This window comes from Psittacula echo (assembly GCF_963264785.1).
Source record: "Psittacula echo genome assembly, chromosome: 1".
In the NCBI taxonomy this organism is placed as follows: domain Eukaryota; kingdom Metazoa; phylum Chordata; class Aves; order Psittaciformes; family Psittacidae; genus Psittacula; species Psittacula echo.
Window position 1 is genome coordinate 73,589,718 of NC_137735.1, and position 22,582 is coordinate 73,612,299.

Sequence of the window (22,582 nt, forward strand, 5' to 3'; positions counted from 1 at the left end):
GAAACAGCTGATGAACTGTTTTCTGGTTAACTGAAAGCCTAAGAAATCAAATGAGATGCAATGAACAGCACCTGAATTTCTGGAGAACATTATAATTTTTAAAATTAATTAAAACTTTTCCAGATTGTTAAGTATTTTGTTTTAACATGAATACGGACAGCAAATCTTACAATTCCATAGATTAAAAAATATTTCTTACCTATAACCTTTCAAAACAATCAAGAAATTTGTTTGTGAGAAGAAATAATAGAAACAAAAAATTGTAGTCTTAGCTCTGTGAGAACAGAAGAAAGGAAGGAAATAATTCAGGCTGCTTGTGTAACCCACAAATGCTATATCATGACTTTGGATAAATCTCTTCTGAATTCCCCCACAGCCTCTCACTGAGATACAATTAAGAATTTCTCTAATAGCTGCAATGTCTTTTCTTGATATTTTATCTACTATCATCCTTAAATTCTTTGTTCCTTCCATTATTAAGACGTAGTTCTTACTACCCTAAGCATGTTGCTGCACACTGAGTGAGACAAACTCAGCTGCACATGTAGTGCTTGGGGATTAGGGGTTGAAGGACAATCATTTAAAATCTGTGGCTGCCCACTAAAATCATAACAGGCAGCTTGTTTGCTGCCAGAAAGGGTAAAGGGAACACCCCATTTAAAATCACAATTGTAGTGCACAACTGGACAAACTTTACAAGTTGCAATAAATGATTACCAAGATTTTAGACTGAGTTTAGGTAAAAGCTCTTTCCACCCACTTCCTCTGTAACAGTCAACTGCTGTGATGGAACTGACACATCAGTTTTCTTAAGAAATAAAATGCTCTCAAATGAAAGCTTGTCTTACAAAATGAACTTTTAAATTGTCCTCCTAGTCATGCTGCTTGGCCAGTAGTTACATAAATACAGAAGAGAGACATTAAAAGCTCATGCTAGCCATTTTAACAAATAGTTAAACCTGTCAAAGGCACTGGCAATGTACACACCAAGAAATGAGGTAGTGATTAAATTACCACATTATTTAAATTACCACATGACAGTATTAATGTATGTGCTAGTCTAAAACAAAAACCAAAACCAACCAACAAATAAACCACAAAACAAAAAAACAACAAAAAGTATTCTGAGCTTTAGTAATATCTACCCTCATTTGCTTGCAAAAGATACAGCTTGACTTTCATACACAAGGAATATTTTTTTCTTCATTAACCTGGAAGCTAAACACTCTGCTACAATGCTGTCATCAGGAAACAGCAGTTTATAAACACATTTCAAGAGATTCGGAAATCTTATTATTCACTCTTTTTGCAATGTAACAGAAGACTTAATCCTGTAATGTTTTTAAAGGAATTATGTTTATGAAAACAATACCAAATTCTAAAAAATAAAAGCCAAGGTTGCACCTTTTTCAACCATGGTTAAATGGAAGGAAAACTAAAAATGAAGAGTCTCACTATCAAAAAAACCTGACCAGTTGACTTTTGCCACTTTCTAGAGAGTTACAAATAAAAAGATCTGTTATCCTGGACATTTTCTATATTTTTATAAATTACCACAAGCCTTAACTCATTTCCTGCTTTTCCTTAACTTCAGCAGCTGTACGCATGCAAAACTGTAAAATTAACAGGCATATTAATAACTCAGTGTAGTGCTGTGAAGAAACAAACCCCTCTGTATGATCCAGAGAGCTCTACATGATCCAGATGCACTCAGCTGCTGCTTTCACCAGCACCAACTAGCTGCATCTTCTCACCTTCATTGAGCAGCCTTTAGGAAGCCGAGGTATGCTTGCTTGGTTTACTGCTTTTCCTTGATGAAATGCTCCTCAGCACATGCTTTTCTCTTAGGGGTCCTCATTAATGCTCCTTTCCTGATCACTCATCCCTCAGGAGCACTATTATACAAACAGGCATCTTGTCTCTGCCACCTCCCAACAACACTTGCACTGGGCCTGGTCAGGTCAGTAAAAGCAGTCACCAGTCATACCTTTTCAGAGGCAATAGCCAAAAGGCACTTTGCTGCTCACTCTCCCCATGGGCCAGATGCAAGAAATAAGATTTATCAATGTCTCTCAGCTCACCTCTCTTTCCAATCTGGACCGACTTCCCATGCGTTTCTGACCTCTTTGTAAACATCAAAATAACATTTTCATCATTTCCACAGGTGGAATGACCATTTTATTCCCTCTCTCAGAGCAGGTAGAGGTGCTCTCCGCCTTGCCGTACCTCAGCTGACTGACTCACAGCGCCGCTGTGAGGCGACAGCGAGTAACGGCCAGGGCCTCGCGCCGCTCCCGCAGCTCCCGCCGCCATCAGGAAAACCCCAGGTTTCACAGAAGGGCTGTTGTACCCCTTCTCCCAGCTCTTAAAGCAAAGCAGTTCACTCCGGGACAACTACGACTGATCTGCATTTCCATCTGAAAATCCTGCCTCTGATTATAAATATCCTTCAGTGAAGCTTCTATGCAGTCACGAAAAAAAATACTGTAATAACAATGAATGAAGAATAGTCATAAAGTTAGTCTTTTTCATGAAGTGAAAGTCAGTGAAAAAAGAAGCTAGGAAAAATGTAGACTACAAATTTATCTAAGTGACCAGTGATGCTGATTCTTTACATCCTTGGGAGTCTGCTATGTAAAAAAGAGGAAGAAAACAGCAGGTATTTTGGGGTTTTCAAGCAGCATTTTGGCTACAAGGTAAACTAGTTGTCTTTGTGGTAAGAGACTACAATTTCTGTGAGACTGGACTGTTCTTGCAGCTCTTCCAAACACAGTGGGAATTGTAACCATGGTAGTAACACAATTCTCTTCTCACTGTACTAGGTTACGTCAATTACATTTTGAAAACATAGAAAAAACCCTCAAGGCAAGTCTCCTTTCTTGCTGAAATAGCTGGACCAGCCTGGGGAGGTAGACAACGTGTTGACACTGCAGTATTAATCTTAACACCAAGGGAAAAGGATGGATGTTCTCACTTTTTCTCTGGAGACTTAAATGTGAAGTTGCATTGGGCAGCTTAAGTAAGAGAAAGGGAAAAGCAACAGAGATGAGGCACAGAGAGGAAGCAAAATTGACAAGGTAATTTACTATATACTCTTTGTGTTTCACGTAACAGACCTCATCACTCTGTAATTAAGCTTCCAAAGTTTCCCGGGTGCTCTTGAATACAATCTTGACATAAAGTGATTTTTATGCATGGATGCTTTATTTTCTCTTTATTTGCTGCCTATTAAAACTGGAAAGTGCTCTGTCCAAGGTCCAACCTACTCTCCCAGGCATAGATGAAACAAAACAAATTAACACATTCCAACATTAACAGCCTTGAAAAGAAGTAACAGAGTAATACTAAAACCAGTCAGTTCATTTCTCCCTGGATTAGAAAGATTTTTTTGCAGGCTGACCTACGGTTTCCTGTAGCCATGACACATTCTGTGTTGACCTTTCAATTTTCAGTCCTACCAGGACCGTTAGTCTCGCTCAGCATGTGAGTAAGAGATGAAAAAGGGAGGAAAACTGGACTCTGTACTTCAGCAGATGGCACACTTCCTTCCTGAGTCACTGCCTGACCCAGGGCTGACAGTCTGCAGTTTGGGGAATTTGGGCTGCAGGACTTGCCAGCTCTCAGGCAGTCTGTGCAAAGACAAACTGTTCCAGCCACTTGTGTCCTTGAAAATGCCCATATTTTATTTGTAAAAAACAAACAAGAAAAAGATGGCCTCAGCTTGGGAGTCACCCAAATTGGGCAGATGGAATCATGTCACTTTGCTTACAAGGTTATTCACATCCCCCTCGGATTCAGCTAATCTTCCCTTTAGCCACAGACTGTAGTTGTGTTCTTCAAGAGATTCATTTTACAGAGTTAGACAGATTCATTTAGCTTCATGTTAACACTTTGTCCAACTCTGCATGGACATAAGGAAAGAGCTTGTCAATATTTCTTTAGTATAAATACTGGTTTCTAACCATAAATCCTTTTTTACTTTTGATAACCATAGAATCCTAGAATAGTTAGGGTTGAAAAGGACCTTAAGATCATCTAGTTCCAACCACCCTGCCATGGGCAGAGACACATCACACTAAACCATGCCACCCAAGGATCTGTCCAACCTGGCCTTGAACACCACCAGGGAAGGAGCATTCACAGCTTCCCTGGGCAACCCATTCCAGTGCCTCACCACCCTAACAGTAAAGTACTTCTTCCTTATATCCAATCTAAACTTCCCCTGTTTAAGTTTAAACCCATTTCCCCTTGTCCTGTCACTACAGTCCCTAAAGAAGAGCCCTTCCCCAGCATCCTTATAGGCCCTCTTCAGATACTGGAAGGCTGCTGTGAGGTCTCCATGCACCCTTCTCTTCTCCAGGCTGAACAGCCTCAACTGTCTCAGCCTATCCTCATACAGGAGGTGCTCCAGTCCCCTGATCAACCTTGTAGCCCTCCTCTGGACTTGTTCCAACAGTTCCATGTCCTTTTTATGTTGAGGACACCAGAACTGCACACAATACTCCAAGTGAGATCTCAGAAGAGCAGAGTAGAGGGGCAGGATCACCTCCTTCGACCTGCTGGTCACACTCCTTTTGATGCAGCCCAGGATACAGTTGGCTTTCTGGGCTGCGAGCGCACACTGCCGGGTCATGCTAAGTTTATCATTGACCAACACCCCCAAGTCCTTCTCTGCAGGTCTGCTCTGAATCTCCTCTCTCCCCAGCCTGTAGCTGTGCCTGGAATTGCTCTGACACGGGTGTAGGACCTTGCACTTGGCACGGTTAAACTTCATAAGGTTGGCATCAGCCCACCTCACAAGCGTGTCGAGGTCCCTCTGGATGGCATCCCTTCCCTCCAGCATATCAACTGAACCACACAGCTTGGTGTCACCAGCAAACTTGCTGAGGGCGCACTCAATCCCACTGTCCATGTCAAAGACAAAGATGTTGACCAAGACCGGTCCCAGCACCGATCCCTGAGGGACACCACTCGTTACCGGTCTCCAGCTGGACATCGAGCCATTGACCACAACTCTGCGTGCGGCCATCCAGCCAGTTCTTTATCTACCAAGTGGTCCACCTATGAAATTGATGTCTCTCCAATTTAGAGACAAGGATGTCATGTGGGACAGTGTCGAATGCTTTGCACAAGTCCAGGTAGATGGCATCAGCTGCTCTACCCCTGTCCATCAGTTTCATAGCCCCATCATGGAAGGCCACCAAATTGGTCAGGTAGGATTTCCCCTTAGTGAAGCCATGCTGGCTGTCACCAGCCACTTTTTTGTTTTCCATGTGCCTTAGCATGCCTTCCAGGAGAATTTGCTCCAAGATTTTGCCAGGCACAGAGGTGAGACTGACTGGTCTGTAATTCCCCGAGTCATCCATTTTCCCCTTCTTGAAAATGGGGGTTATATTTCCCTTTTTCCAGCTGTTGGGAACTTCACCTGACTGCCATGATTTTTCAAATATGATGGCCAGTGGCTTAGTGTCGTGGTTTAAGCCAAGGCCGTAAATTAGAACCACGCAGTTTCTACTCCCCGCCCCCCACCCCCCCGAAGGATGGGGAGGAGAATCGAAAGAATGTAACTCCCACGGGTTGAGATAAGAACAGTCCAGTAACTAAGGTATAACACAAATCACTACTGCTGCCACCAACAATAATAGTGATAAGAGAAATAACAACGGAAGAGAATATGATACCACCTGCCGGAAATGAGCCTGACAGAGAAGAAGAGGCCATGCCTTTCCGGGTAACTCCCAGTTACCTCCCCGGGCATGACGTGCTGTGGTATGGAATGCCTCTTTGGCTAGTTTGGGTCAGGTGTCCTGTCCCTGCTTCCTCCCGGCTTCCCCTCCTCCCTGGCAGAGCATGAGACTCACAAAGTCCTTGGTCAGGGTAAACATTCTGACCAGCAACTGAAAACATCGGCTTTATCAGTATTATTCCCAGGCTGAAAGTCAAAACCACAGCACTGCAGCAGCTACTAAGAAGGAGAAAAACTGACTGCTGCTGCTGAACCCAGGACACTTAGTAACTTCATTTGCCAGCTCCTTCAGGACCCACAGATGGATTTCATAAGGTCCCATGGACTTGTGTATGTTCAGGTTCTTAAGATGGTCTTAAACCAGATCCTCTCTTACAGTGGGCCCAAGGTCTTCATTCTCACAATCCCTGCATCTGCCTTCCAAGACTTGGGTGGTGTGGTCAGAGCCTTTGCCAGTGAAGACCGAGGCAAAGAAGTCATTCAGAACCTCAGCCTTCTCCTAATCCAGGGCAGCCAGTTCTCCTGATAGCTTCCGGAGAGGGCCCAAGCTGTCCCTAGTCTGTCTTTTATTTGCAATGTACCTATAGAATCCCTTCCTGTTATCCTTAACATTCCTAGCCAAGTTTAATTCTAACTGGGCCTTAGCTTTCCGAACCAGGTCCCTAGCTTCCCAGACAACATCCCTGTACTCTTCCCAAGGTGCCTGTCCCTGCTTCCACCTTTTATAAGCCTCTTTTTTCCTTCAAAGTTTCCTCAGCAGCTCCTTATCCCTCCAAGGAGGTCTCCTGGCCCTCCTGTTGCACTTCCTTCTAGTTGGGATGCAACACTCCTGAGCTTGGAGCAGGTGATCCTTGAATATCAACCAACAGTCTTGGCCCTCCTGCCCTCTAGGGCTGTATCCCATGGAACCTTACTAAGCAGGTTCCTGAAGAGGCCAAAGTCTGCTGTCTTGAAGTCCAGGGCAGTGAGCTTGCTCCACGCTCTTCTCACTGTCCTGGGGATCTCGAATTTGTCCATCTCATGATTGCTGCAACCAAGGCTGCCCTGGAGGTCACATTTCCAACGAGCCCTTACTTGTTGGTGAGCACGAGGTCAAGCATGGCCCCTCTCCTTGTCGGCTCCTCTATTACTTGCAGAAGGAAGTTGTCTTCCACAAAATCGAGGAACCTCCTAGATTGCTTGTGCTGGGCCGTACCGTCTCTCCAGTGGATGTCGGGGTGATTGAAGTCCCCCAAGAGAACAAGGGCCTGCGAGCATGAGGCTTTTCCTATCTGTCTGTAGAGCGCTTCATCCACAGATACCTCTTGATGAGTAACAGATCTGTAACAGATCCCCACAGTAATGTCTCCCATCTCTGTTTTCCCTTTAATCCTGGTCCACAAACTCTCTGTTGGCTGATCACCTGTCCCCAGACAGAGTTACATACTCTCCAGCCTATCCCTAACATAGATAGCAACTCCCCCTCCCCGCCTGCCAGGCCTGTCTTTTCTAAAGAGCCTGTAACCTTCCATTCCAACACTCCAGTCGTAGGAGCCATCCCACCATGTTTCTATGATGCCTATTATATCATACCCCCGTAGACATGCACATATCTCTAATTCCTCTTGCTTGTTCCCCATGCTACGGGCATTTGTATAGAGGCATCTGAGCCGAGCTCCAAATGAAGCCGGCTCATTGGCTTGAGCAGCTGAAATATCTTTACATTGCTCAGAGCATTTATTACAGGTGCTGGCAACTGACTGGGTGTGTTGGGATGGAATGATGCCCCCCTCCCCCAACACATCTAGTTTAAAGCATCCTTGACCAGCCTGGCAAGCCTCCTACCAAAACCGCTCTTCCCCTTTGTTGTCAGACCAGCTCCAAAAGCCCTCAGTAGACCTGGCCTCCTAAATTGAGTCCCATGTTCTAGATACCCAAAGCCCTGACTATGGCACCACCGTTCTAACCATTTATTAACTTGGCCAATCCTCCTGGCCTTTTTAAGGTCCTCCCCTTTATCCTGGAGGATTGACGAAAAGAATCTGAGCTCCAGAGCCCCTAACCACCTCTCCCAGGGCTCTGTAGTCCTTCTTTATGTTCTCTAGGCTACTGCCATCTATATCACTAGCACCCACATGGATCACTCGAAGTGAGTAATAGTCTGTGGGTCTTACTAGACCAGGCAGCCTCTGAGCAACATCCCTTATCCATGCCCCTGGTGGGCAACACACCTCCCTTGAGACTGGGTCAGGCCGACAGATGGGTGCCTCTGCTCCTCTCAAAGTAGAGTCCCCTACTACTACAACTCACTCCTTTTTCCTAGCAGTAGTGATCTTCTTTACCAGTGCATCAGCGGGTTGTTCATAGTGTGAATGTGTTTCCTCATTAGCCCCCTTTCACAGTATCACAGTATGCTAGAGATTGGAAGGGACCTCAAAAGATCATCTAGTCTAATCCCCCTGCCGGAGCAGGAACACCTAGATGAGGTTACACATGAATGTGTCCAGGTGGATTTTGAATGTCTCCAGAGAAGGAGACTCCACAACCCCCCTGGGCAGCCTGTTCCAGTGTTCCTCATTAGCCCCCTGCAGAACTGTAAAGCAATTCTAGGTGGGGACAACAGACTTAGGAGGAAGCCCTTTGCTTTTAATTGTCCTCTTCCTCCTTTTTTTGTTGGTTGTTTTTGTTACTATTTCCCAGCTTTCTGGGTTAAAGGCCTCTTTCTTTCCTCCATGAGCTACTTTGGACACTCGAGGCCCCTGCACAGTCTGAGCCTGGAGCAAGCATTCCTGCTGCCTTTCAGCTTCCCTGACATCTTTCAGCCTATTGACAGCGTCCCGCAGCTCTGCCACCTGCTGCAGGAGGACCTCCACCAGGGAGCACCGAGTGCAGCCCTGCCCATTGCGCACCCTCCGCTCACAAGACCAGTGCAGGCACTCTCTACACTCTGAGCTCTGCACTGCAGCCTCCCCTCTCATTGGCTCTGTCTGGGTGCCTATGCTGGCCACCGTCAGCGTAAGAGTGCTTTACTCCAGGGACATTTATCTGCAGAAGAAGTGGCACATGTAATATATGCAAATTCAACAAGTTTGCATGCAATTTCTTTTTCCAAAAGCCACAGCAAGAATTGGTACCCCAAGTAATTTCCAATTTGAAAGCATACTAACTGAGGTAAAAACTGTGTTTACTCTACAGACTGGAAAATGCAATGTATTTCATGTGACTGATTAAATTTCAGGAAAAGATCACAAATACAAGAAAACAAAATGCAACATAGAGAGGACTAACCAGAGAAGCCTGCACTGTTCACTAAAGATTGTCGTTAAGATTTTCCCAAAGACACAGAAAATCTGTAGCATGGTGTTGTGGTTTAAGCCCAGGCCATAAATCAGAACCACGCAGTCCACTTCCCCCCCCACCTTTCTTCCCTCCGCTCCTGGAGGGACGGGGAGGAGAATCAAAAGAATGCAGCTCCCACGGGTTGAGATAAGAACAGTTTAATAACTAAGGTATAACACAAATCACTACTGCTACCACTAATAGTAATAATGATAAAGGAAATAACAAGGAAGAGAATACAACCGCTCACCAACCGGTACCTCACCCCCACCCTGCCTTGATCCAGCCCTTCCGGGAACTCTCCATTCTACATCCTGGGCATGACGTGCTGTGGTATGGAATACCTCTTTGGCTAGTTTGGGTCAGGTGTCCTGTCCCTGCTTCCTCCTGGCTTCTCCTCCTCCCTGGCAGAGCATGAGACTCTCAAAGTCCTTGGTCAGGGTAAACATTCTGACCCACAACTGAAAACATCGGCTTTATCAATATTATTCCCAGGTCGAAAGTCAAAACACAGCACTGCACCAGTAGAAAAAATGACTGCTACTGCTAAACCAGGACAGTATCCACCCCTTATTCCATACCATTCATGTCATGCTCAGATCCCACATTTTCAATATACCATCACTTGTAACAGTCTTTCAGAGCAGGAGAGGCCCATTGCAAAGTCCACCCCTCGATCATGAGTCCATCTCTATGTTGCATCTCTGCCCTGATGGCCTGAAGTGTCATGGGCCCATCAGGCTCAAAATAATTCACCCTCCCCTGCAGCAGTCTCTGCAACTTGTCTCCACACAGCTGCCTTCCATCTCCGACGCTTCCAAAGCACTGGAGGGGCCCAGTGGATTAGATACTCGCCCATACTGTCCCACACACCGTGACACTCATGGCTGTCCAGCCTTGGGGAAAACCTCTCGGTCCCCCTGTATTGTCTAAACCCAGACAAGACCCAAACCTGACTCTGCTTAACTCTCGGGATCAGACAAAATGGTCGTGGGTAGAACACACTTTGTGTGTGTGCCAACATGGTGATCCCCATCACAATCAGCAGGCAGGTCCCAAGGGTACCCAAAGGCCATTCAAAACCTTCAAAACTCTCAAATGATGCTGCTGTACTTGTCACTGGGGCTAGTGTAGCTGTTGTGCTTGAAGGCTCTCTCACCACCAGCTTCTCTTTTTCTGAGTCCAGATCTTCCTCCTCTGCCTTGCTGGAAAGTGCTGCGGGGTCTCCTGCATCCTCCTGCAGCTCAGGCTCACGGGGCTCGGCAGACGGCTGCTGGGGGATGCTCTCGGCCGCCGCGGGGCTGGGCTCGGCTGTGGGGCTCGGCTCCTCCGCCGCCTCCTCCCGCTGCTCGGCAGCCGCCTCCTTCCCCTCCTCGGCAGCCGCCTCCTTCCCGGCCTCCGGCCCCGCTCCCGCCGCCGCTTGGTCCCCGGGGCCGCTCTCCCAGGCCGCTTCGGCCGCCGCCGGCTCCCGGGGACGCTCCCCCTCAGCTCCCTGCAGCCTCACAAAGACGGACGCGAGGACGAGGGCCAGGACGGTGAAGAGCAGCGGGACAGCCAGGTACAAGTCCACGGCCACGTCCATCCCGCCCTGCTGCCGGAGCCCCCCCGTATTACAAACCATTACCATAAAGTACAGTGAAACAAGAACCTTAGCCCAAGGCCCACACTTGATAAACACTAACACAGTGAATACCGGCTCCAAGCAAGCTACGACATACAGAAACTGTGGTATCAAAAAGAACAACTTTGAGAGCCCATAAATCAGCATTGTGCCTCAGTCAGATCTGTTGTTATCTCAACCCTTCCCGCCCCACGTTGGGCGCCAAAAAGAACTGTCGTGGTTTAAGCCCAGGCCGTAAATCAGAACCACGCAGTCCACTTCCCCCCCCACCTTTCTTCCCTCCGCTCCAGGAGGGACGGGGAGGAGAATCAAAAGAATGCAGCTCCCACGGGTTGAGATAAGAACAGTTTAATAACTAAGGTATAACACAAATCACTACTGCTACCACTAATAGTAATAATGATAAAGGAAATAACAAGGAAGAGAATACAACCGCTCACCAACCGGTACCTCACCCCCACCCTGCCTTGATCCAGCCCTTCCGGGAACTCTCCATTCTACATCCTGGGCATGACGTGCTGTGGTATGGAATACCTCTTTGGCTAGTTTGGGTCAGGTGTCCTGTCCCTGCTTCCTCCTGGCTTCTCCTCCTCCCTGGCAGAGCATGAGACTCACAAAGTCCTTGGTCAGGGTAAACATTCTGACCCACAACTGAAAACATCGGCTTTATCAATATTATTCCCAGGTCGAAAGTCAAAACACAGCACTGCACCAGTAGAAAAAATGACTGCTACTGCTAAACCAGGACACATGGTGACATGACTTTCTTTCAGGTGCTGTCACAGAGCCAATGGATACATAACTTTTTGTGCTCAAAATTTTGTATCAGTATTTAAGCTGCAGGAATTTTTGGGCACCTCAGTAAATAAGGGGACACTATACATGTATCTCCTGATACTGAGCCAGCTACCAGTGAAGCAACTGAAATGAAGAAGGTGCAGCAAGAGTAAGTCTTGAACACTTTGGGTCATTCTACAGTCAAGAGTCTCAGATTCTGCTGTTCCTACTCTAACACATGTTAAAGGACAGATTTCAGGAACTAAAACCTAAGGCAGATTTCATTAGGAGCCTTCTGGCATGCCCTGGCAGAAGACAGCACTTGGAATTGATGCAATTGTCTGAGAAGATAGTCCTTTTTTAAAAAAACTCAATGTTTTAAAGAAGAAAAAAATACTCTGATTTTGAAGATTTTCAGTGTTCATCCCTGATCAGAGAAACACGGCTTTCATGTAAAGTGGCAGTATTTCTGCAAAGATCAGAACTAGAAGCTACAGTGACTTCAAATGGTCTGCCTCCGGAGAACCTTTTCATTTTTTGCTTTACTGTTTGCAATTAAAAAATGAATCAAAAAATTTATTAGGTATTCAATTTGAAGCTCTGCTTGGAAGTAATCATACATTATAGTACTTCTGGTGGATTAATTATCAGCTAAATATTTATATATTGAGTTGGATATGTCAATAGAAGTACAAAACAAAATTGTTAAGAATATAGGTTTTCCCTATTAATTTTCACTGAATATATCCGAAGTTGTACCATTGTTATAACCTTGGATTTCATATTTGTTACAGTAAGTTTAAATTCTTGATTAAATTTCAAATGGGTGCACTGCAATTTCTTTCTGCTAGCTTTTTTGCTGACAGATCTCAGAGTCTTTGTGGAGATAAAACCTTATTTTAAAAACAAAGCCACCTACTTCGTTTTGTTCTTAAGTATCCACCTTCTGCCAGAAATGGATCGTGCTTCACATATAACTGTGATCTCATTAGACACCACTGTACTGTCTCACTTCATCCAGGAAAGCACAAACACAATGGAAATGTGTTTTAAAAAGCATGTATTTCAGAAATTATCCATCAATAGTTAGTGGGTAAAGCCCTTCCAAATCTTCGTTCGTGAAGCCAAGCCATCAATCAATCAATTGTAAGTCCCTGCTGTATGCGTTACAGGTATTACTGAATTATTACTTTAATTGATTATGCTTAAAGCATCTGCATAGGTTTCCCTCACTGAAGTTACCTCATCTCATGACACAACCTGTATGTAATGCTTTGAAAAGACTATATGACTGTACTATCCTTTGTAAATCACTGCAGAGCAGCAATAGCGAAGAACAGTGGAGGCTATCATTACAGCAGTGCCAATGCAGTTGAGATAGGTAGATCCAAAACAAAAACCTGAAATAAGTAAATTTGAATTGGATGAATGGCTTAAACACATATGTGTGTTAGAGAGGGCAGAGGCAGCAAGGGTCTTTGCCGAGGAGAGAGTAGTTAAATCTGGAAATGAGCTCAAATCCAAAAGGAACTATGATTTGTTTCAGTCATGGACTGAAGAAACCGGAAATATCTCAAAACCACACAGAACAGGGTGACTTCAAACCTTCATTCCAGAATTCATGGCTCAGTAGCCATGTCTGCCACTTGGAATTTAATACAGCTAACAAACAGATAATTAGCAGTTTGTCTTTTCTCCTCCCACAGCGTAATTGCATGAGTTACATGGTAACCTTCAATTCTGGGAATTAATAAGAACATTTAAAATTTCCCACAGAAAGCACTTTTAGCTACCTTTGTGGTAAAAATAAATTTTATTCTGCATTTGGAGAAACTGACTGACGCTCCAGTGCCATTTATCGTTTCATGGACAAGCAGTTGTCCTAGGCAATTAAGCACCTGCAATACAGAGCCTGGTAAGAGTTGCTTCATTGCCGAAAGTCTCTTTCACTGAGCAAACAATGTGGTGAAACACGAAAAACAGGAAACTTCCTTTGCTCAGAAGTGGTTTCCAATTCTTTTCCTTCTTTTTTTTTTTTTTTAAATTTTTTGCTGTTAATGGCCTTTCAGAACTTGTTACTGCTCTGAACGAAGTACTCACAGTATCACAGTATCACAGTATGTTAGAGATTGGAAGGGACCTCAAGAGATCATCTAGTCCAATCCCCCTGCCAGAGCAGGAACACCTAGATAAGGTTACACAGGAATGTGTCCAGGCGGGTTTTGAATGTCTCCAGAGAAGGAGACTCCACAACCTCCCTGGGCAGCCTGTTCCAGTGTTCTGTCACCCTCACTGAGAAGAAGTTTCTTCTCAAGTTTAAGTGGAACCTCTTGTGTTCCAGTTTATACCCATTACCCCTTGTCTTATCATTGTTAGCCATTGAGAAGAGCCTGGCTCCATCCTCATGACACTCCCCCTTTATATATTTATATACACTAATAAGGTCCCCCCGCAGTCTCCTCTTCTCCAAACTATAGAGACCCAGCTCCCTCAGCCTTTCCTCATGAGGGAGATGCTCCACTCCCTTAATCATCTTTGTCGCCCTGCGCTGGACTCTCTCCAGCAGTTCCCTGTCCTTCTTGAACTGAGGGGCCCAGAACTGGACACAATATTCCAGATGCAGTCTCACCAGGGCAGAGTAGAGGGGAAGGAGGACCTCTCTCGACCTACTGACCACCCCCCTTCTAATACACCCCAGGATGCCATTGGCCTTCTTGGCCACAAGGGCACAGTGTTGGCTCATGGTCATCCTGCCATCCACTAGGACCCCCAGGTCCCTCTCCCCTACACTGCTCTCTAACAGGTCGTTCCCCAACCTATACTGGAACCTGGGGTTGTTCCTGCCCAGATGCAGGACTCTGCACTTTCCCTTGTTATATTTCATCAAGTTTCTCCCTGCCCAACTCTCCAGCCTGTCCAGGTCCCGCTGGATGGCAGCACAGCCTTCTGGCGTGTCAGCCACTCCTCCCAGCTTAGTGTCATCAGCAAACTTGCTGACAGTACACTCAATTCCCTCATCTAAATCATTGATGAATATATTAAATAATACTGGTCCCAGTACTGACCCTTGAGGCACTCCACTAGATACAGGCCTCCAACTGGACTCCGCCCCATAGACTACAACTCTCTGGCTTCTGTCCTTCAGCCAGTTTGCAGTCCACCTCACTACCTGATCATCCAGGCCACACTTCCTCAATTTAGCTATGAGGATGCTGTGGGAGACTGTGTCAAATGCTTTGCTGAAGTCAAGGTAGACCACATCCACCGCTCTGCCATCATCCATCCACAATGTTATTTCCTCATAAAAGGCTAGGAGGTTGGTCAAGCATGACTTCCCCTTGGTAAAGCCATGTTGACTGCCCCTCATAACCCTCTTATCCTTGACATGCCTTAAGATGGCATCAAGGATAAGGTGTTCCATCACTTTCCCAGGGATGGAGGTGAGGCTGACCGGTCTATAGTTACCCGGGTCCTCCTTCTTGCCCTTTTTGAAGACTGGAGTGACATTTGCTTTCCTCCAGTCCTCAGGCACCTCTCCCGTTTCCCAAGACTTGGTAAAGATGATGGAGAGTGGTCTAGCAATGACTTCCGCCAGTTCCCTCAGCACCCGCGGGTGCATCCCATCTGGACCCATGGATTTATGGATGTCCAGATTGCTCAACTGGTCCCTAACCCATTCCTCATGGACTAAGGCAAACCGCTCCAGTGACCTGACTTCATCTGAGGTCTCAGGAGTACAGGGTTCTTCAGGACTGCCTCCGGCAGAGTAGACTGAGACAAAGGCGGCATTCAATAACTCTGCCATCTCAGTATCTTCTGTCACCAGGGCACCCATCCCATTCACCAGTGGGCCAACCTTGCCTCTGGTGTTAGTTTTATCAGCTATGTATTTGAAAAAGCTCTTTCTGTTGTCCTTGACCCCTCTGGCCAGATTTAATTCTAAGGAGGCCTTAGCCATCCTAGCTGCCTTCCTACATCCTCTAGCAGCAGCCTTATATTCCTCCCGAGTGGCCAGCCCCTCCTTCCATGACCTATAAACTCTGCTCTTCCACTTGAGCATACCCAGCAGTTCCTTATTCAGCCACGCAGGTCTCCTGGCCCTCTTCCTTGACTTCCTACATGTCGGGATGCTCAGCTCTTGAGCTTGGAATAAGAAATCCTTGAATGCCAACCAACTATCTTGGGCCCCTTTACCTTCAAGCAGCCTTGCCCATGGGATTTCCCCTAGCAATTGCTTGAAAAGGCCAAAGTTTGCCCTGCTAAAGTCCAGGGTTGCAATTCTACTTGCTATTGTACTGGTCCTACCACACAAGATCCTGAATTCCACCATCTCGTGGTCGCTGCAACCAAGGCAGCCCTCAACCTTTACTGCTTCGACCAGACCCTCCTTGTTAGTGAGGATGAGATCCAGCAGTGCTCCTCTCCTGGTTGGCTGATCCACCATTTGCATGAGGAAGTTATCATCCATACACTGGAGGAACCTCCTGGACTGTGGCTGGGTTGCTGAGTAGTCCTTCCAGCAAACATCAGGGAAGTTAAAATCCCCCACGACGACCACGTCCTGTGACTGTGAGGCCGCTCTCAGCTGCTTGTAGAAGGCCTCGTCAACTTCCTCACCCTGATCTGGTGGCCTGTAACAGACACCCACAACAGTATCACCCCTGCCAGCCTGCCCCTTAATTCTCACCCACAGACTCTCAACTCCCTCGTCCCCTGTCCCTGGACAGAGCTCAGTACATTGCAGCTGCTCTCGCACATAAAGAGCAACCCCACCACCCCGCCTGGCTGGCCTGTCTTTCCTGAAAAGGACATAGCCCTCCATGACTATATTCCAGTCATGCGAGCTGTCCCACCACGTCTCTGTAATTGCCACCAGATCATAATCTCCTGACTTAACACAGGTCTCCAACTCCTCCTGCTTATTTCCCATGCTGCACGCATTGGTGTACAGGCATTTCAAGGAGGGAGCTGAGCTCACCAATTTCACCCTAGGATTATAGGAGGCCTCCCGGTCTTCATCAATCCTAGAGTGCTGCCCCACTGGGGCAAGCCCAGTTACAACCCCATCCCCCTTCGAATCTAGTTTAAAGCTCTCCAAATGAGCCCTGCTAATTCATGCCCCAGCATCCTTTTGCCTCTGTGAGTTAAACCTTTCCCACGTGCCATCATCCAGACTGGAGCCTTATAAAACCAGCTGTTATCAAAGAACCCAAAGCCCTGCCTAAAGCACCAGTCTCGTAGCCAATTGTTTACAGACTGAATTTTCCCATTCAGTCCCACATCATCACCGGAAGATGGAAGAAGTGAGGAGAAGATCACTTGAGCCCCAGACTCTTTCACCATCCGCCCCAAGGCCCTGTAGTCTTTCTTCATCCCCCTCAGACTGCGGGAAGCAGCTTCCCCCCCACCTGTCTGGAAGACCAGCAGCGGGTAGTAGTCTGTCGGGTGCACCAGGCTGGGGAGCGCCCTGGTGATATCCCTGATCCGGGCTCCAGGCAGACTACACACTTCCCTATGATGAGGGTCAACTCTGCATATCGGGCCCTCTGTTCCTCTCAGAAGGGAATCGCCTACGACAATGACCTTTCTTTCTTTCTTGTCAGATGCAGTCTTGAGGTGCGAAGTCGACCGCCTTTTCCTATGTGACCTTGTAGTCTGGCCTTGCACCACATCCTCACTACTGATAGGTATCTCAGTCAAAATGCCAGTTTTCTAATCAGTATGAATTATTTTACATTTTTTACCTGTTTTACAGTTGCTCTAAATTCTATCGGAAAGTTTCATAGGTAAGAGAAAATGCCATTCCCTCTACAGAAGAAAGACCCTAGAAAGAGGTAGAAAAAGGTAACAGCATCAAAAATTAGAATAGGGAGGTGGTTTGGCAAGGGTAGCATCCCCAAAATATTTTTCCATGGCATGACATTTGGAGGAATTTTCCAGAAATTTTGTGTTAGATGATGTGTGTGAACACTCATTGCAATGCTGGGAAATTCCAGAGGGATTTGGCATTGTAGTGGTGCTACAGATCCTTGATTGGGTGGTTAGCAACTGTTCTGCTTCCAAAATCTCACAGCCTAGGAATACTAATGCTTCTAGTCTCAAAGGCGGGTAGGAAGGAGACTAGAGAAGAATTAGAGAAGTGATGGCCTTGACAGAAAGCCTTCTCAAAATGAGACGTTATACAGGAATCTGAGTGAGTATCGACCCAGTCCTCAGTATTTGTGCATTAGCCTCACAACGTGCTGTATGCTCAGGGATGAGTGGCTGTCCCAGAGTCAGAACTGATTCCCTCAGTTTGTAGAGGAAAGTTGTTCTAGTGCTTTTCTTCATACATCTGCATTCCTAGGATGTGATCTAGGCTCTGCTGGTTTTCTACCTGTGCTGATTTTGTCACAAAAAGGACCCTTGCAGTTTCATAGCCAGCTGCACGGGTAACAAGAGAATTGAGAGATTCCTCATTCCTCCTCTGCACTTTGTGTGCTGTATAAGGAGCATCACTGATGGAACCTACTAATTATACATATTGAATATACACACATATTCTTTATGAACCAATGAGAATAAAATATGTATTTGCCTAGCTATTGGTTTGTTAATTGAAGTATTTTGACCAGCGTATTTTTCACTTTGTATACAACTTAAAAAACCCAAGGTTACTAACCAAAACAACCTTATTCCACAATTCCGTTTCTCTGGCCATGCATTTGGGAAAAATATCTCCTCTTAGGTATCTAGTTAAAACTCTTTCAGTTATTCTCTTACCCAGTAAAACACAGAGTCTCATTTTATTGTTCATAACCCACTGATGCTAATGTCTAATAATTCCACAAACCATTTTTCTCACTATTTTTACTTTTGATGTGAGATACCTAATTAAAAACTTTCCTGACCTCAGTGACTTCATGATGGGTCAGTAGGCTCACCCAGTTCAGATACAGACACTAACAGCCATAAGCCATATATTTCTCTATATATCTGAAACTTTCCTTCAAAATTCAGCAGTAAGAATACAAGTCCATTTCTACAAAAAGTGACAAAGAAATCCTGTCTTTTGCTCCAAACAAAAAAATTACTTTCCACGGCTTTTCTTTAAGATTGGGATTTTAATGAGACAGTTTTCAAAATATTATTAACACGGAGACATGGAGGACCATTTCTCTAATTATAATAACCTTTCCAATTCCTTCAGAATAAATTTTGTTAAACACTTTTCATGTGATTTGCTTCATTATCTGTTCATTTAAATCATCTTTGATGACACACCATTTAATTAGGTTTCTTGTGCAGGTAGCGATGGTTAAACTTGTGCATTCAGCACATGCACTTTCATTTGACTAATGTAATAAATCTTATTCATGCCAGTTTCACCATCCATTGCAATAATTAACAAGGCATCATTCAGCTAAACTAAGTTTGCAAAATGTTGTTTATAAAAAATTTTTCTTTTACAGCATTATTGGAGCCTTTATTGATGACCTTTCTTGTGTTCTATGATCCTAGTCATAAATAAAGATTTACTTGTCAACATAAGCTGTAAAAGGTTACCTGCCAAGAAGTTATCCAGTGTTCTCTTCTAGTCATAAATATGATTTCCTTTGCTGTAGTATTATTAATGTTGCATTTTTTCTTGTTATGAGATTTTACAGCCAAGAAAAGAAAGAAAATTTCCTGGTAGTTAATACCAAACATTTTGCACACACACACACAAAAATCTCACATAATAACTTTCAAACTTACTTTGACCTGCAGCAGAGGTATATATTCACATCTTGCAAAATTTGCAGATAAATATGCATTCGTATGCACACTGTCAAAATATACTGTTCATTAACTGGAAAAACTCTGCAGAATACTTCAGAAAGGATGCTGGTTACTAAGATTAAGGGTACAAAAAATCCCCTCTGTGCTTACATTGCTTTTTTTAACAGCTCCTCTTTCAAATTAAACCAGATTTGTAAGGAAAAGTATAATTTACTTTCCTAGATCAGCTGATATAACTGGGAAAAAGGACAAGCTTTTAGTCTGAAAGCCCTTCTGATTCCCCAGGTCTGATTCTGATGGTACTGTCTCTCAGATATTTAGCTACTGCAAATCAACTGAGGTATGAATGTCAGCATTAGTAAGTATCAGTCCCTAAAAACCTATCATCAGTTTAGCCAAGACGAGACTAATTAGAGCTGAAGCAATACTTTCCTTACAGGTCACAAACTGAGTAGAGATCTGTTTTGTTACCTGAAACTGAAAATCCACAGCTTGATTTTTGTCAGACTCAGAATATAGACAAATGTGGCAGTGAATTCCGCTAATTTCTTGCGCATTATTAAATTATTGCAGGGCCTGCTGGTGGATCCTGCTGTAGGGCTATTTGTTGAAAGATGGCACAAGTTGGGTAACACTGAAGAGAATGACAGCATAAACCCCACCCTGGTTGACAGTCAAACTATTACTTAAAAGCAGTGATAGTTACACCTGAAAGCATGCTTGGTGGATTTCCAACAGTTCCACTCCTACCCCTAAGTGAAGGAGCTACTGTGCCCCTCTGTGGATTGTGTAGCTTCCCAGAACTAATGACTAACCAGATCTTAGATTAAATAATTTTAGCCTAAAAGGCTTTGAAAAATATAGTGGAAGGAGAAGTATCCATTTTCATCCAAAAGGCAGCTGCCAGAGGAGAATGAGGCATTCTGCACATCTCTCTTCTTCCATCCCCCTTCTCAACAGCATGCTGATGAGTAATCTCATCACAGAGTCAGGAGACCTGGTTCAGAAATACAGTACCTCTTTTCCAGAAGATGTTTCCCCTAATGGGCTATGCCTCACTGTAAAATAGCTTTACTTTCAGCTTTTCTACCTATAAGCTGCTCTACTTTACAATAAAAAGCAAACCTGCTAGGACCACGGCAAAAAAAGAGCAACTCTGTTCATGATGAGTCTTTTCTCCGAGGACTGCGCATTCAGTGACTATTTTACGAATGATATCTAACAAGTGCTCTTAGGCTTAGAAACGCATGGCTTCAATAAGAACAAAACAAGACCATTGTGATTTAAGCCCAGTCGGTAACTCAGAACCACACAGTTGCTTGCTCACTCCCCACCTTCTTTCCTCCCACTCCTGGAGGGATGAGAAGGAGAATCAAAAGAATGTAAATCCCACTGGTTGAGATAAGAACAGTCCAGTAACTAAGGGATAATACAAAACTACTGCTACCACCAATAATAATAATGATAAGGGAAATAACAAGGAGAGAGAATACAATTGCCGCCAACCGATACCCAGCCTGACCCGAGCAGCAACTGGGCTTTCCGGGTAATTCCCTCCATTTTATATACTGGGCATGATATGCTGTAGTATGGAATACCCCTTTGGCTAGTTTGGGTCAGGTGTCCTATCTCGGCTTCCTCCCAGCTTCTTGTGCTCCTCCTCACTGGCAGAGCATGAGACTGAAAAGTGCTTGATCAGAGTAAGAATTATTTAGAAACAACTAAAAACATCAGTGTGTTGTCAGCATTGTTCCCAGACTAAAGTCAAAAACCCAGCACTGCACCAGCCTCTAAGAAGGAGAAAAATGGCTGCTACAGCTGAACTCAGGACACAGACATAGAAGAAGGTCTTTTAAACTCCTGCAGAATATCTGAGGGAAAATAAATGAGAATGGCTAAAGGCTCTATGTTCCTTCAGTGTAACAAAGCTACTTTGTAGGTCAAACTCAGTGTTCTAAATTAAAGATCCCAATAAACAGACATGGCTGGCATGCATCCACCCTTCGTTCATGAAAAAAGGCAAAAAATATACTTTTATTTCAACTATAAACCATGAGAAAATTTGGAGATCTGCTCTTCTCTGATTTTAAGGCTTTGTGACAGTAAGCATGACTGCAGTGCTTCAGCGTCATCAAACATGAAGGTCCTAACAGTTGGTTTGAAGAAAGGTATTAAAGAGACTGTCAGTCATAGACAAGGACAATAAAGCTGGAGCAGCCCAAAATGAAGACAAAAGCAGCCACCACTACATCTAAAATTCATAGGAAGGCTTCAGAAAAGAAGCGATGATGGTTAGAGCAGAACATGTAGATGAGCTTGGCATTAAGTCCATAAATTCTGAATGCTAATATTTCCAGAATGCTGTTTTGTACAGTTAATTGAGTAAATCTGTAGTTAAAATGTATAATTATATATTTAAAATAAACAGAAAATGTGCTTTGTACTCAAACCCTTTTTTTGTCTTTTGCTTTGCTTCTCTGAAAATAGTTTGCTCTACAGAGTCTATATGTGTACATACAGCAAAAATTCTAATTAAAACTTTAGTGGTTTTAACATTTAAAATCATATAATTAAATATAAGAATAAAAATAATTAGCAGTAAATATAAACAATTAACAGTAACAAATACATAAAGAAGGAAGAATAAGAATTGTCTGAAATGCTGAATCTCATAGTTCATGACTTTTCAGCACTTAATTATGAATTCATGTAATGTTAATATAGCTTTCTCAATGGAGTATGTATTTCTGCTATTAGACCAATTTTTTATGTCTGCTTCTTTTACGTTCTCTTTGTACTCCCTGTCCTCTGCATAAAACATTTAAGTGTAGGGTCAAAACTAGAAATCACTTTATATAGACTTAAAAAACCCAATGCTTACAGAAAAAAAATAATAAAAGTGTGCTACGTAAAGTTTATGTTCTATGTAAACAAGCAGCTATTATCTGTACTCATAAAAATTTTCAAGGACAAAAGCACAATTTGTATTTTGTTTTAAACCTGTGTATTTTACTGCAGTTTGAGAAAAGATAAAAATCTGTTATGCTGCGGTAAAAACAAATATTTCAGCATTATATTTCATAGATGGAAATAAAGTGGCTAAACTTAAGGTTTTGGGTCTTTTTCTGCCTTTATCTAGATTATTTTAATCCAGTGTTTTTCTCCCTCAGGGTAATTATTGTTTTCTCAGCTGGTCTCTCTCTCATTTCAATATATTTGGTTGTGTCATGGAGATTGTACTTAAACCAGTTTTCCTGCATTGTCAGCAGCAATAGCAAAGCATCAGTGTCTTATTTAAAATATTTGTTTGGTTTTTTTTTTATTTAATTCTTTAAGACAGCTTTCTAATACTCAGGAAT